We start from the raw sequence: 16,380 nt of genomic DNA, 5'->3' as shown, positions 1-16,380 counted from the left end.
ATGAAAAACATGGGTGGAACCCAGATTTGAACCCAGACTAACTCCCTAAAGTCACCTCTAAATCTCAGGCTGCTCTGGCAAGGGCGAGGCAATGGCCAGGAAGTGAGAAAGGTGAACCAATAGTGAAGTTCATGAGGACAATGGGCAAAAAAAGAGCAACAATTCCCGTAAGAGGACCCGACTAGGAAGGCAGATGGCCTAGTAAAAAACTGCAAGCTGAAGGAATGTTTTGATAACACTGGTCCAGATGCACCCTGGAAAATGCCCTTCCTGGCCTCACTGACCTGGAGAACACGTCCACACACTTCAAGATCCAGAATCAACATGTGCCTCTTCTGTGAAGACTTCCCTGAAGCTCCTGGTGAGAGACGGGCATTAGTTTTTATATTAACAGGGCGGGGTGCATTGGGAGAAGGAGCAGACACCATGTCTTGTGTAAAGAAAGGTCGAAGAAATGAGAACCTGAACTTGAGGGTGAGAAAAACTGGAGAAGGGAAAGAACCATGACAGGTGTTGTCAAATAGTTAATGGACTAATATGTAAGGTTTTAATCCACACCTTCTTCCCTAAAGCCTTTTTGGGACAAAACATTTGTTCATTCATTTACTCCTTTCCTAGCGCTGCGAGAGTGCTAGAGAAATAACAGTGAGCAAAAACAGACACAATTCTGCCGTCAGAGTACACACATCTTATAGGAGTCACGCAGCCATAATAAAATCACGCAAATACATGAAGAATTGTGATAAGTATACCAAATAATAGGGTAAATAAGATGTTAGGATTTTATACAAAATAGAAAACTGGAATTAATAAAGAGAGTATATAGGGGAATAAGCTTCATTTCATTATTTGGAAGAACTTTCAAACAATCCACACAGTCTAGAAATGGCCCCACAAATGAACATACTTCCCTCTGGGCATTGGACCTGCCCAGGCTGAGGCAGGGGAGCTTGAGGGTGCAGCGACTTCTATAGCCCCTGCAAGCTCTAAGAAACTAGGATCCCATCATTCTAAACAAAATATCTTCTCAGAAGGCAATCAGAATTTGCTATATTGAATTTCTAGGAGACTCAGGAAATTTATGCAGAGAAGAATCACCTTCTGTGCATGGAGGGGAGTCAAGTGAAACAGAGTCCCCCAAGCTTTTCAGTAGCCCTCCACCTCCTGTCATAGCACTGATGACGTCTGTCCCATGCACTGCCCTGGAAGCTTCATGACAACAGGGGCCACGGGCTTCATCACTGAATCAGCAGTACATGGCGCACGGCATATATTGAGTATTTGTTAAGTGAACAAATGAATATAGCACTAAAATGTAGTGTGTGCAAACACACTCACTTATAAAAACTTTCTTTTAGTGTTACAGACTTCATAAATGAACTTCATTGAATATTTAATGAACATGAAAGTCAATCACTTGCCTCCTGATTAATAGCTAGGGTCCCTTGTCCAAGCGGCCATTTAGTTCCATTAAAAATTAATAATTTTCCACGGAATAAATATATACTATACATAGAACATCCAGGGTTCCAGTGTTAATAAGCATTTAAGTAATGCAGAAAGACTAAGAATCTATTAACTAAGAGAGAACTCCATGAACTTGCCCTCTAAGTCGTCATTCATTTCCTAGCCATTTCTCTTCTAAATTTTAAAATTATTTAGCCAGGATAAAAGGAGCTCTGAAAATGGAATAAATAAGGTTAATAGGGTGTCATATTTTGGTTAACATTTGCAGGCTGAAAAAATGTGTTTTTGTTAAAGATTTGAGAGATGTTATTCCTCCTGTGAAATGAAGAATACATTAGGGAAGATCAATACAAAACTGAAGGACTATATGTAAAATATTAAGGGTATCACTGAAAAATTATGAACCGTGCTATAGAACTTAGCCAGGTCAGAGCTAAATTAAATTATTGATCTACATTCATTTTTTCCCTTTCTATGTGACTATCTCTTGATTTTTTATAACGTGCATTATTGCCTATATGGTAAATGAATCATCTTATTCTAGCCCCAGCATGTCTGCTTACCGACAATTTTCTAAAATTAATTGTCGTGTTGATAGAGTTCAGATTTACAAATTGAGCTATGCTCACATAAACATCTAAATATTCAAGGTAAAATTTATAAGCTTTTGTAGCATTAACTCAAAAAAGAAAGAGGGCAATTTTCATATTTTTCAATACAAAGAATGGAAAGAAAAAATGAAATGCTATTTTTCTTGACACCATTTCACTACTTGATGGTACTTGATACATTTCATTGATGGAAATGTACTCATTCGACTTTTAAACAGTGACTTCACTGTATTGCTAAGCAAGGTAATGAAATCAACACTGCACGAATTAAGATCTGTGACTTTTCAGACCTAAATCTTCCTCGAGATGTGCAACCTCAAATTCTGTAAGCAGTTTTACCAATCGCTTTGGGGATTTCTTTAAATCAAAGAACTCCCATCCCCAATCAGCCTCCAAAGTGATAGAAGAATGTGGCTTGAATTAGGATTTTCTCTCACCTGCTAAAAAGGGAAAATGGGTAAACATTTTGTAAGAAATGTAAATTCCAGAGACCCATGTTAATTCATGAAAAAGGAAGCTGACATAAGAGTTCTTGGTACAAATGATCTTGAATTTGGGGCTGAATTTAGCCAGTAGCTTTTGCCTACTGGGAAAATATTTTCTCTTTAATGAAGTAGTGTGAAACGCAGAGGCCTCTTCATTTTCTCTAATGGAGATACGATCATTCTGACTTGTGCTCCAAACGAGGCAGAAATTATCCCTAATGTGTAGTTTGAGCATTTGTATCAAAATACAGTGAAAGGCTGTTTCAGAGTCTGATGAGAAAATCATGTGAGCTCACAAAATGTCTGCCTCCCTCAGGTGGAGAAACGGTCGCTGCTTCTCCTTGGGCTGGTTGTCACTGCTAGAAGCTCCTGGCATTAGGGGAATGTCCCGCAGTCTCACACAAATGCCAAACCCTGTCGCTGGGACAAGGGATTCCAGCCTCACAGCAGGCCTGAGGGACTCTGCTTCTCCCCAGGTCTCCTCCAAAGCTGAGAGCCCTTTGCACTAGAAATCAATGTCATCCAGTGAAAACTCGAGGAGAAAGTTAAATACCAGCAGTAGCAATGTCTCTTGTGTACCAGTCTCTCCCCACTGTGTTTCTGTCAAGTGACAAGAAGCAAGAAGGAAAACAGAGCAAGCAAAGCCTGAAGAGAGAACAATCAAAGAAGTGTAGAACTTGAGAGAGGGGAAGGAGCAAAACTTCAAATAGGAAAAGGCTCAAGCATCCCACTGTGCAGAAATACAGAATGCTGTCTGTAGAAGGGCCCAACTGAAGGTCATCGATCAATACCTTAGGAAGGTCCTTCACCAGATTTTGGGCACTCTGAGCCTTGGTGTTCTTGGCACACAGTACAGAGTTCATTTCCCAGGAGGCAGACTTTGTTAACGAGCTCAGAAGACCAAGGCATAAAACCAGACTGTCAAAGTAGAAGTCTACAATTTGCAGTATAACTGCTGCACAGGTGTCAGTATGACCAGTACATTCCCTTCCTGAAGATGTCCTCCAGACAATGCCGAATCCTAATCAGACAACAATTTGATGCGTAAGGAACCTGAACAAGAGGAGTTCATTTGATGAATGTTAAACTGCATCAGGGAGGATGGCATCACCAATGAGAGGAAACACAACACGTGCTGGCTGCAGCTCTCTGGATCCATTGCCATGATGGGAACGGCCTTGCCAATAGAACAGCAATTGGTCCAAGCTCCTCATAGGAAATCCATCTCCTCCAAAGAGGACTACATATGCATTCCTTCTTCTGCATTTCCATAGTCCAACCCAACATACATACCTATGTTACATCAAAACAGGAGCACATCTTAAGTTCAGCCTTGTTGCTTTTCTTTTAATTAACCAGGGCTCATAAATAGCTTTCCATGCCATGAAGCAATACCATGATAGATATTCTTGTACACACTCCTTTTCCCAAACTTCTGATTATTTCCCAGAGAACATTCCCAGATACAGAATTGTTGGGTCAAGTAGGCACACAACCATTCATTTACATATTGCCTAAGCCTGCTTTCACCCAATAACAGCAGATGGCTAGAACAGAAACCAAGAAAGCCTACAATAGTCATTTTCAGAAAAGGTTGGCCAACCGTGGACCTAGAGTCTACGATTAGCTATAGGCAGAACATTCACAATAGGACACCATCCACAATAGGACATGGACTCCCCACACCATGACTATAAGCACATCTTTTCCCTATCAATTATTTTCTAAACTTTAGCATTCTTTAACCAGTCCGTAGGTTCTATGGGACATAACTTCACTTATAATTAGAATAGTACTAAAAAATACTATCAGAGAAATGTAGCTCCATTATTTTTAACTACAGAAATTCATATAAATGGGAACTAAATCAAACAAAATGAGATAAGTTATAAAAAGTCCTTTCTTGCATAATAATCTATAATAAACATGAATATACATGTTCTTAAACTTTGAAATAAAAATTGATTATTAAATGAAAAACTAAAAGAGATTTCATTTCTTGGGTCTTTGATCTGAAACAGCTAAAAATTTCATACTAGATTCTCTTTACTCATGAGCGAGACTCAGAAACTTGGCTAAGAAAAAAACACACTTAACTTTTTCTTGAAAAAGAATCACGTAGACCACATCTGAAATTTATAAATTCCTTGTTAATTAGATTTTAATCTACATGACTATACCATATGCTAGAAAACCATCCACATACAAACTGTAGGAGACTGTTTAACTGCCATTACTTTAAGAGCCATTTAAAAGATTTTCTATGGGATAAAGATTGGGTGATTTATCATGGTTTTATGCGCCTTTAATATGCTCCATCTTCCCATTGTAAAATAAATATTGGTTTTAAAATAAATGGTTCTGCCCAGGTTTTGATGAGAAAAATTGCCCTGTAAATCACAAGCTCACATGTGCCAAACTCGAAGTCCAATGTTAACTAGTCCATTCCGATGAAAATAAGTCCATTTTATAGAACAAAACCTAAGGAAGACAATTACTTAAGTATATTATTAATGCTGCAATGTAACTAATTTCAGATATAAGCTTCCCCATCCTCTGTTATTTAATTCTTAAAATAACCACTAGCTGATACCAAACAGATCCTCCGATTGGACTTTTTAAAAAGTGTTTTCTTTACAATAGTCATTATAATGGTCTAACTCCAATATACAAGTTATGTAATGGAAAATAAATACAAGCAAATCTGAGAGCAAATCTTTATCAATCACTTTTCTCATACTCAGGGTCCAAAGAAATTTAACAGTCACTTCCTTAAGACTATTTCACAGAGCTCTGAGAAACTGACAATAAATACATTTTCCTACAGCAAGCACAGCAGCTAAAAGCACCCTTGAAGATATGAATGGTTTAAAGCAGAGCTTTGCAAACCGTCTGTGACATAACACCAGTTGATTGTACTTTCCCTTTCCAATCTGCTGCAGGTTGATGATACGATTTGTAAAATCCAATTAAAAGAGGCACTTGGATGTTGTGGCAAAGCCAAACTGCTACAAAATTTCCAAACTGCACTGCCCAATAGGTAAATGATTTTGGCCACTTGTGTGATTGTAAACTTTGCAGGAGCCACATTAAAAAATGTAAAAAGAATCAGGTGAGATTAATTTTAACAATATTTCATGTAACTCAATATTATCTACAATCTTATTTCAACATATTACACAATTATTATATTAATAACATATTATATTTATATTGTGAAAATATTATGGAGGTGTTTCACATTCTTTTTTTAAATATTATCTGTGGAATCTAGTGTAGAATTTATACTTACAGCACGCCTCAGTTCACATTGGCCACATTTCAAGTACTCAATAGGCATATGCAGCTAGTGGCTACTGTGTTGGACAGGGCAGTTCTAAACCCTTACTCTCAAATTTCAGCACCTCGCTCTTCCCATTTTGAGTAGTACTGTATAAACCACCGCGGCCTTCAGAATGGCATCTCTTAGTTTCACTTCCTGTCTGATGTTTTATAATTAAGGGCTCCACTGCACATAAGGCCAACACTTAAATAAAGAACTTAGCAAACACACGACTGCGGCTAACTTCATACTTCCTTTGATCCAATGCTATTAACAAGGGATGGATGTAGAAGTCCTCTGCTCTCCCCTCTCTAGAAGCAATCACTATTCTGAATGAAGCTAGTTTATTTCCTTCCCATCCACATTTTTACACTTTCTCTACAGATCATAGTCTTAAGCATTTACATAAATCTATTAACAAATGAAACCAAGTGTTTGTGTTTTACGGAGATGTCTGAATTTAATGCGTTTGGCTCATGCAAACCCTTACCATATTCCAACAGCAATTACCAAAATGGAATCTCATACCTTTCCACTGTCCCAGTCTATGATCTATGTCTTTGGAACCCGTACCACTTCCTGGCCTGGATAATTCCTATGCACAATTTAGGTCACAGCTTCAATGTCACTTTTTCAGGAAACCTTTGCTTATGTGTCCTTTGCCCTAATGAGATTAGGTTCCTTGTTAAACTGCTCTTGCCTTTTCTACTGCACTATCACAATGGTGAATATCTATTTTTGTATTGACTTGTTTAACATGTACCTCCATCATGAAAGTATAAGCTAGCAGCATCACAATTCCAACTAGACAATAAGTGTTCATAAATATTTGTTGTACGAATGATTTTTTATTCTAGGAAGCCAGACTCAAACTCAACTCAGCTAGACATGAGGTGTGTCAGGATGGATAAAGCACCAGACTCAAGTTATATATCATGTTTCTTATGTCTCTTGTTGGGACATAAGCTTAGGATGTATATTATCATCTGGATACTGAGTACCCTTATTTATTGGAATGTATGTTTTCAAATATAGTACCATCAAGTTATTCGTAGTATATTCTTTTGGACTTTTATTGTATAGTAAGTCTATATTTAGGGCTCCCTTTTCATTTTTAATACTATTTGTATTCTCTCTCTCTCTCTCTCTCTCTCTCTCTCTCTCTCTCTCTCTGCTTCTGTAATTGATCAAGATTGCCAGATGTGAATGTGTTTGGAGAATCTTTCAAAGAATCATCTTTTACTTTGTTGATCTTTTCTACTATTCCGTTTGTATTCTATTTTGTTTGTTTTAATATTTTATATTATCCCTTACCTTTACTTTATTTGGGTTTACTCTGCTATTTATACCTTTTTGGTTGAATGCTTAACTCACTGATAACCAGCATTCCTGTATTTATTTTTATTTAAAAAATAATTTATGTTTATTTATTTTTGAGACAGAGAGAAACACAGCATGAGTGGGAGAGGGGGAGAGGAAGAGGGAGACACAGAATCCGAAGCAGGCTCCAGGCTCTGAGCTATCAGCACAGAGCCCGACGTGGGACTCAAACCCATCAACCGTGAGATCATGACCTGAGCTGAAGTCGGACGCTTAACTGACTGAGCCACCCAGGTGCCTCTCCTTTATTTCTAATATATGAATTTGTGAATCTATAAATTTCCTTCTGTGTACCCCTCTAACTATACCCCATAAGATTTAAAATAAAGCATCTGCCAATTTCTCTCATCACTTTTCTATGACTCAAAAAACATTTGAAAGTATGATCTTGAGTTTTCAAATGTATGAAATTTTGATGTCTACTGGTTTTTGGCCTCTAAATTTTTTCTTCTCTGGGATAGAATTTGTATTCATCAATGTTCAGGCTTTCTACATACAAATATTCTCTGCTAATGGAGTTCTAAGCTCTGTAAATGTCCATTTGACCAAGCTAATCAGTGATATTTTTAAAATCTTCTTTATCCTTTCTAGATTTTTAACTTTATTTGACTTATCAGTGTCTGAGAGAAAATGTTTAGACCTTCCTGATTATAATTACCTATATTCTCAATATCTTATGATGATTCTGTCAATTTTTATTTTATATATTTTTGAAATGATGTTGCTCAGTAATGTAGCTCCAGGATTAATATATTTTCCTGGTGAATTGTTCTATTATCATTAAACAATAACTCTCTGTAACCATAATAATACTTCTTGCTTTAAAGCACATTTTGTCTGATATTAATACATCATCCACGCTTTCTTTTGAAAGGTATTGGCAAGGAATATTATGTCAATTTCCATCTGTTTTCTTTCAATCGTCCCATCCATAATAGGGGTATCCCTTGTAAATAGTCTATAAAGAGTACATAGCTGTCTTCCTTCCCCATCCATCGTAACAATCTTTGTCTACTGACAGCTAAAATTAGGCATTTTTGTATTTATTATGATTCCTACATATTTGGCCTTATTTCAACCATCAAATTGATCTACAATTTCCCCAGAATTAGGGATTATCTAAACATATCAAGTACACCACAGCCAGTACTGCTGTATCTAGCTGATGCTCATAATTTAGCTATTCTTGATAAGTCATTTAGACACATTAGCAAACTATCTTCTCTTAAAGCTGTAAGGTAGTGAATCCTTATTTTTAAAAAAAAAAAACATAATATCCTTTTAAACTAAGCTAAAATCCTTATTTAAAAACTTATAAATAACATCCAAATTAAGATGTCCAATCCACTATTTTATTTCCTTACCTATAACATGAATATAAAAGAGTCTGTTTGCCATCCACCTCTGATGTGGCTGTATGTCCCTCTCCCCTATTATTTTTTTTTCATTTCTATCTAATGCAGCTCTGATTCTGTCTCTGCCTTTCCTACACTTCTTCCTCACTCCAGCTCTCTTCATCTCTTACCCCGACAACTGCGTTAATAACTTCTCTCTCACTGTCTTAATCTAACTCCCTTCCACTCCAATTCACCCTCCAGTTAAATGAGGGCCTTGTATTTTAAGCTAAGAAATTTGAACTTTACCCTGCAGGTCAGTGTCTCTCAAACTGAAATCCAATGACGTAGTCTCACAGCTCCAAACATTCTGGAAGGACTTTTTATTTTATTTTATTTTATTTTTTTCTTTTTTTAATTTTTTTTTCCAACGTTTATTTATTTTTGGGACAGAGAGAGACAGAGCATGAACGGGGGAGGGGCAGAGAGAGAGGGAGACACAGAATCGGAAACAGGCTCCAGGCTCTGAGCCATCAGCCCAGAGCCCGACGCGGGGCTCGAACTCGCGGACCGCGAGATGGTGACCAGGCTGAAGTCGGACGCTCAACCGACTGCGCCACCCAGGCACCCCAGGACTTTTTATTTTAATTTGTGGTTCAATCCAATGAACATTCCACAAAATCTAAATGACAACCTGATAATTGAGCTGTGCTTTCCAATAGCAGTGCCTGAGTGTGTCCTTTTTTCCCCTCATCAACTCTGTTCTGTTCTCAGTGTCACTGGCACCAAACGATCACCCAAAGTGACAGCTTTTAACTTTCAATGTGTCAGTAAGTACATCTGGCTGTTTGGTTGGTGTGTCCTAATGCTAAAATTGTCCCAAGTCTGCCATTGTGCCCTTTAGTGGAGATGATTTGCAACTGAAAGATATTGTCATCAAATAAGGCTTTAATTTCTGAAGTTATTTAATTAATGGAGACTTTGATATGACATCATAAAAACTCATAGTGTGGCAGAGTAATGGTCGATTTTAATTGTTATGGATTAATGAGAAAAGAACAAAGGCAGAATTAATATGTAAATGATGTGTTTATATCAAACGAAAGCCAAATGATGTTATGGGACACTGTACAAAAGAAGGTTTCCAGATCTTTCAAATAGAGAAAAGTGGTAAGAGAATTGAATCATCATATGGCTCAGAGTAGTAACGGCATGCAAATTAAAAGAACATTTACCAGTATTTGGAAACAGGAAGGAATGCAAATTTGCTGGAGGAGGTGAGGTGATTTGCTCTGATGGTTTCTATTTCCCCAGTTAAATATGGAATAAGGGTGTCAGCTGAATGGGAGAACTGGGGATGGGTGTCAGAGGTTTGAGGTACAGGTAAAGGTGTAAATTACTTGTCTCAGAGAATAGAAGTACTAAGTGAATAAGGCAGGACTGCCAAGTGGAGCAGAAGATCTACTTGAAATTAGTGCACATAAATTTAAAGTAAGTCCATAAGACTTAGCATTGTTCTCCATCCATCTGCACTCAGGCCCAAAGTGGACAGAAAGCTCAGTGAAAGTCAAGAGTTATGCCAGACACAATCAAAAAGAATGAAATCTTGCCATTTGCAACTACGTGGATAGAACTAGAGGGTATTAAACTAAGCGAAATTAGTCAGACAGAGAAAGAGAAATATCATATGACTTCACTCATATGAGGACTTTAAGAGACAAAACAGATGAACATCAGGGAAGGGAAACAAAAATTAAAAAAAAAAAAACAGGGAGGGGGACAAAAACATACGAGACTCTTAAATATGGGAAACAAACAGAGGGTTGCTGGAGCGGTTGTGGGAGGGGGGATGGGCTAAATGAGAGAAGATTAAGGAATCTACTCCTGAAATCATTGTTGCACTATATGCTAACTAACCTGGATGTAAATTAAAAAATTAAATCAAATAAAAATTAAAAATAAAGAAAAAAAAGTTATGCCAGACAAGGATGACAGAGATGACAAAGGAGAGATTAATCACAGCACCTAAACTGGGTGAGGAGGGAAATGAGGGCACGAGAGGGATAATCATTAGTACATGAAAGCAGTAGGTCAATAGATTGGAGGCTCTAAGGAGTCAAGGAACTCCTATTGGAATAGGAATGTTGTGGGCACATGAGGTGGCATCCTTGGAAAGACAGATGGAAAGAGAAATGCTTTGAAACGCATTTTGAAGGTCAGCACCATGTTTCTTAACAAGAGCACTATGACATTGGGGATGCAACAATTTTGCATTATGTAGGACTGTCCCTGGTCCTGAAATACATTTGGTATCCTTAATTCCTGCCCTCTAAGGGCCAGTGGTACTTCTTACATTTGCAAATAATCTCTCCTTACAATTGTAATGCCCTCTAGAAGAGGGAAGCCTCCTAGATTGAGGGCCACTGGCCTGGGAAATGACCAATAGGCAGAAAAAAAGACATTTGCCAGTGAGAAACTGAAGGAACTGGGAGGCCAGAGAAGAGTCTTCTATGTGGATATTTTCACCAACAACGAAGGCAGGAGGTGATGGGCATAAAGTCAGTGAGCTGGGGGTAAATTTTTCAATAACTAGGCAGTAGGATTATCTGATGGCACCTGCTTTCTTTTTTTTAATGTTTATTTATTTTTGAGACAGAGTGTGAGAAGAGGAGGGGCAGAGGAGAGGGGGAGAGACAGAATCCAAAGCAGGCTCCGGGCTCTGAGCAAGCTGTCAGCACACAGCCTAACCCAGGGCTCGAACTCACGACCTGTGAGATCATGACCTGGGCTGAAGTTGGACGCTTAACCAATTGAGCCACCCAGGTTCCCCTGAGGGTGCTTCTGTGGATAAAGAGAAAAGAAGTTGTCTGTAAGTGACAGCAGAGATGAAGAAGGACACCATGTCCACTTCAGACACTGAGAAAAAACAGTGAGCACCTGAGAGGGTGAGAGATATCCTTAGGTGGATATCTAAGAGTATCAGAGCAGCACTTACAGAACTTTCTGTGATGATAGAAATGTTGTATATCTATGCTGTCCAATAAGACAGCCAATAGCCACCGATGCCTATCAAGTCCTTCAAAAGAGGTTAGTGTGACTAAGGAAATAAATTTTTTACTTTGTTTAATTTAAATCTGTTTGAATGTAAAGAGCCACACGTGGCTAGTGGTTACCTTATTGGATGGTGGAGAAGAGTAAAAGGTGAAGGGAATATTCACAAATTAGTTTAAAGATGCAGGAAATTCTTCTTAATCTCTGGGCCTTGAGGAAAAGGGACAGGATAGATATGAATCTAGTTAACTTTGTGGGTCTGGAGAAGGAAGGTAAGATAAGTCATGCTTGACGGCATTATCATTTTCAATAAGCAAGATCCCCAAAATCCATTTTAATTCATTTCTGCCTCCTCCCAGACTAACTTCTGGACCATACTATTATGGAAGACACTTGAGAAAATCTTCTAAAGACTAAAATGTCTCCACCATGTAAAAATGATTTCTTCCTGTAAGAACAATCTGGTATTAATAGACTATCACTATTGACTGTTCCTCTGGGACCTAAGGGTCCCTTCCCCAAAGACTGGCTTTCTATCTCTAACAAAGAAAGAAAAAAAATGTGACTTCTGAGAATTCCCTGTTAAAAGATGGTGCTTTTTAGAAATCGTATTTATTGCTTTTTTGCGTTTTTACAAAAGAGTATAAAGACATTGGTTCTTTGTTATCCAAAATAAGGTAAAAGTATTATGATCGGTTGCAGTCATAAAACTATAATTAGTGTTTTAATAAAATAATAAAAAAGGGTCATGAACCCCCACATCCACCCCACCACACACCACAGACTTCCAGAATGGAATTGTAGTCATGCTCTTAGAGTTTCAGCACCAACATAACTAGCAACAACTCTGTCAAACTGCCCTCATCAATCAAATGGGCAATGCCAATCTAGGCCAAGGACCACTCACCCAGTGCAGGAATCTCTGGTTCAAGCAGATAGGCAGAGTGTAGGTAATATCTGGATATTGGTTGACACTGCAAGTGACTGGGAATAAAGGAAGAGTGAAACACTTCTGATTAGTTTCTGTCTCTTAGTGTTTCCAATTTCCATTTTAATTGTAATCAAAATATTAAAATACTCTCTGTCCCCAGAGAAGGGACACAATCCCTAGTTTAACAAACCCTAAAATACAAAATTAAGAAACAACCTCTGTGGGGTTAATCAGCACAGCACTATAACTGGTTGGATTCCCTAGTGGACAAGGGTCAATTTCTCTGGGTCTAAAGGCAAAATATTTTCTGTAAGTGTTCTCTTGCCTAGACCAGATGACAAGCATGTCCATATTGTCCTCCATATCTTGTATGCTGATCCAGACTTAAAGGGTCTTCTTTATTGAATACACTTCTGAACTCTAGTGATGGCCAGAGTCAGTTAGAAGTATCAAGAAATAAAGAACCATACATTCCCACAATGCTGGTGAAGTTGATTCTATCAGATGCCCAGTCTTGGATCACCATTGGGTCCAGGATCAAATTTATCTTCCACCATAACAAATTCCATATTTTCCAGTATTTGACCCAGGATTAAAGAGGCTATTCTTACTCTCATTTCTGGTTTCCCCAACGGGACTTTGATCAACACGGAAGCCAAAAATCATCCTGGTGCTAAACCATTAACACCAGTTAACTATTCTGTGGTCATCGCCAAAGACAGTCAACTTGTAATTTAATTTCATTGGCAACAAGAACAAGGAGGTGAATGCAATGCTGAAAGTACCTCTCAGCCATTAAGAAAAAACCTTAAAAGTCAGTGAAGACAGGCAAAAAGAGACTGAATTATTAATTCCCACTGTATTTCTCTGCCCACAAGCCCCCTCTGGTGGAGGAATTAATAGTAATAAAATAGCTATAATAACAATAACCAAAGTTAAAAAAAAGGTGGGGGGGGAAGAAAAGAAAAGGCAATCCACAACAAGACAATCAGCCCCTGTAGAATTGAGAGTCAAATGTAGTGATTAGCAAATATGAGCTACAACTGGAAAACCACTTACAGATGAAGCAGTATGATGAATGATTTACCAAAAGGTCAACACTGCTCTTTTATCTTCAGCACCCATCAGTTTCCATTGCCTTCAATTTGTCTGGCACATAACAGAAAGCGAGCCATAAAATATTCACCATAAAAATTAACCTTATTTTGCAGTATTAAAAAAAGAAACAGAGCTAGATATAGTCTAAGCATATGGGCCCGCTTTTCAATTAGGATTCCTCATATACATTAGAAAAAGCATCGACATTTAAAACTCTGTTATAAGAGGTAATGTACTCAGCAAGTACCAAAACTCTCTGCCCTATGCTCAGTTTTGCTGATCTACTTTTAGTTCTCGAACAAGGAAAGGCACCCCCCACACACTCAAGACCACAGCAGTGATGGGGTGGGGGTGGCAGTGGACTGTGTCAACATTTCCCCTTTTACTCTTCTGTAAGCTACACCTCCCTGCAGCCTCTGCTATTAGCTGCTGTGGGTACCAGCCTTTCAACCTCAACACGTCTACGATACATTCTGCCAGGTGAGTTGTGAGAGGAGCTACCTTCACACTCTCATTTGACAACCTTTGTACAAAAGGAATCACGCTATCAGATGAAAATATACTTTCAGGCAGAAGGTATTCTGAAAATTAACATACTGCCAGATCCCCTTAACCAGACCTGTAAAACTCATTAAGCCATTTTAACTCAACCAACTCAGCTGATTGATTCCATGAGAAGACAGGTCGCTTCCCTCCTTCTCTCTCTTATGTCTGGATTTACCAATTGTTTCTCTGATTTTACCAAATCAGTAAGATATTTTGCGTCCTATACAATAATCTTAAGTTATCTGAGATATTAAATAATTCCCCTCCAGACTCTGTTCGAAGAGAGTTCCTAAGTATTTACTTATATCATTGTTATTTCCTGATTTCTTTTAAAGGAAGAATCAAAATGGAAGAAAAAAGGTCAAAAGAGTTCTGAAAAAGATGTAGTACAAGGATATTTACCCCTGTACTATTTATAATAGTAAAAACTGGAAATTCTAAATTTCAAACAAAAGAAGAATGTTTAAATTAATTCTGTTACAGCCATAAAGTAGACTGTTAGGTAGACATTAAAAATTGTGTGGTAGGGGAGCCTGGGTGGCTCAGTCGGTTAAGCGTCTGACTTCGGCTGAGCTCACGATCTCAAGGTTCGTGAGTTGGAGTCCCATGAGCCCCACATCAGGCTCTGTGCTGACAGCTCAAGGCCTGCTTCAGAACTTCTGTCCCCGTCTCTGCCCCTCCCCCACAGTTCTCTCTTTCTGTCTCTTTCTCTCAAAATAAATAAATAAGCTTTTTAAAAAAATACGTGGTAGAATATTTAATAACATGGAAAAAAGATTCATGATATTATTGAGAGGGAAAATACATTGCAAAAAGAGTAGATACAGTATTATCACATTTATTGACAATGGTTATTTTTGGATAATAAGGATGTTTGGCAATCATCGATTGAGCAACCCAGTTTCTGTTAACAACTCCTCTTTCTAGGACCCCTTACAACTAGGAGTGATTTTATAAAATGAGATCTAAGCAGAAGTCTGCTAAATGGTCAAATGGGCCGCTTTTTGGTTTACCTCCCCATACCACCCTGGAATGAGCTGATCAATCCATGACCACAGATAACAATCTCAAAGATAATAGTGGGGGGAGAAGATAAAACCTTGTAAATCAGTTGCTAGTTACCACAAGAAACAACTACAACTTGATCTTTACATTCATCTTCGCATTTGTTTTGGTATCCATGTAGACACGATCAAAGAATAGTCCCCAGGAATCTATAGAGTTTTACTAAACTAAAGTTAAGGCTTTGGGTTGTGTACAGAACATTAAGTACCATTCCAAGAGAAGGCAGCCACATTGCCTCTGAATCACCAAAACACAGATTAGCTACCTTGAAAATTGAAAGTTCACCCTCAAAAATACTTTGATAATAAGAATAAGCATAGGCATGTTTCTCAGCCCTTCAGGGCCCAAATAAATAAGTAATGGATAATATAGGTAAGTGACAGAAATGCAGTCTTGCCTGGATTTACACATATACCTTATGAGAGCAGCTATTATTTTATAGCGTGTGAATCTGTTTGCATGTCTGTCTTCCCAATAGACTAAGCTCTCTTCAGGCAAAGGCCATTTCCTTTTATCATTCCTAAAGATTCCCAAGCCTTCTTCCTTCCAAGATCTCAGAACGAAACATAGATTTCAACTATAAATGCCTGTAAAACATGACATCAATTTTGACTCTAAGTCCTTCACTATAAGTCATCCTATTTAAAAACAACAACAACAACTTTTTAACATTTTCAAAATACCCTGAAGGGAGGGAAAGATCACACATTAAATTCTGTCAAGTAACATTTACCTCCTCGAGCCCTGACTAATCAGAAATGACTAGACTTGGCAGCTGCTTTCATCACTTGGTCTATATGCTAAATACAACTCCTGTTGTGCCAATTGGAAAAGGCCAACATCCCTTCCCATCCCATACAACATCCCATCCTGCCAGTCACTCTAGAGCCTGGCAGTCTGTCTGGTGAGACCACTCCTCATCAGATCAAGTAGAAATTATAAACTAAATTTACATGGTCCACGTAGCCCCATTCCAGAAGAGCAGTGGTAAAGTTAAAAGAGATTCGAAGGGTACCAGATTTATTACTATTGATTCCCTGCTGGCAATTTCATGGAAAGATATCCACTGCAGTTATATAAAGGGCATCTG

General features: G+C 38.2%; 1 protein-coding gene across 9 annotated transcripts in view; it reads right to left on the bottom strand.

Annotated features, from left to right (window-relative positions):
• Positions 1-16,380, bottom strand: part of FHIT (fragile histidine triad diadenosine triphosphatase) — a 1,412,849-nt gene that overhangs the window by 1,140,539 nt on the left and 255,930 nt on the right. For 6 of the 9 annotated variants that reach the window (XM_086697744.1, XM_086697748.1, XM_086697743.1 and 3 more), the window contains exon 3: positions 12,558-12,634. The exons of 1 other annotated variant lie outside the window; for it this stretch is intronic. The gene's annotated coding sequence lies outside the window, so the exon portion shown is untranslated. Of the gene's footprint in view, positions 1-12,557; positions 12,635-13,640; positions 13,748-16,380 lie in introns of those variants that run through there. 2 more of the 9 variants (XM_086697746.1, XM_086697745.1) reach the window with 1 other exon arrangement.

This window comes from Puma concolor, chromosome A2, assembly GCF_028749965.1.
Source record: "Puma concolor isolate L17-30 chromosome A2, mPumCon1.1.hap2, whole genome shotgun sequence".
NCBI lineage: Eukaryota > Metazoa > Chordata > Mammalia > Carnivora > Felidae > Puma > Puma concolor.
The sequence above is the reverse complement of the archived record's forward strand: the minus strand, read 5'-3'. Positions and strand labels throughout refer to the sequence as shown.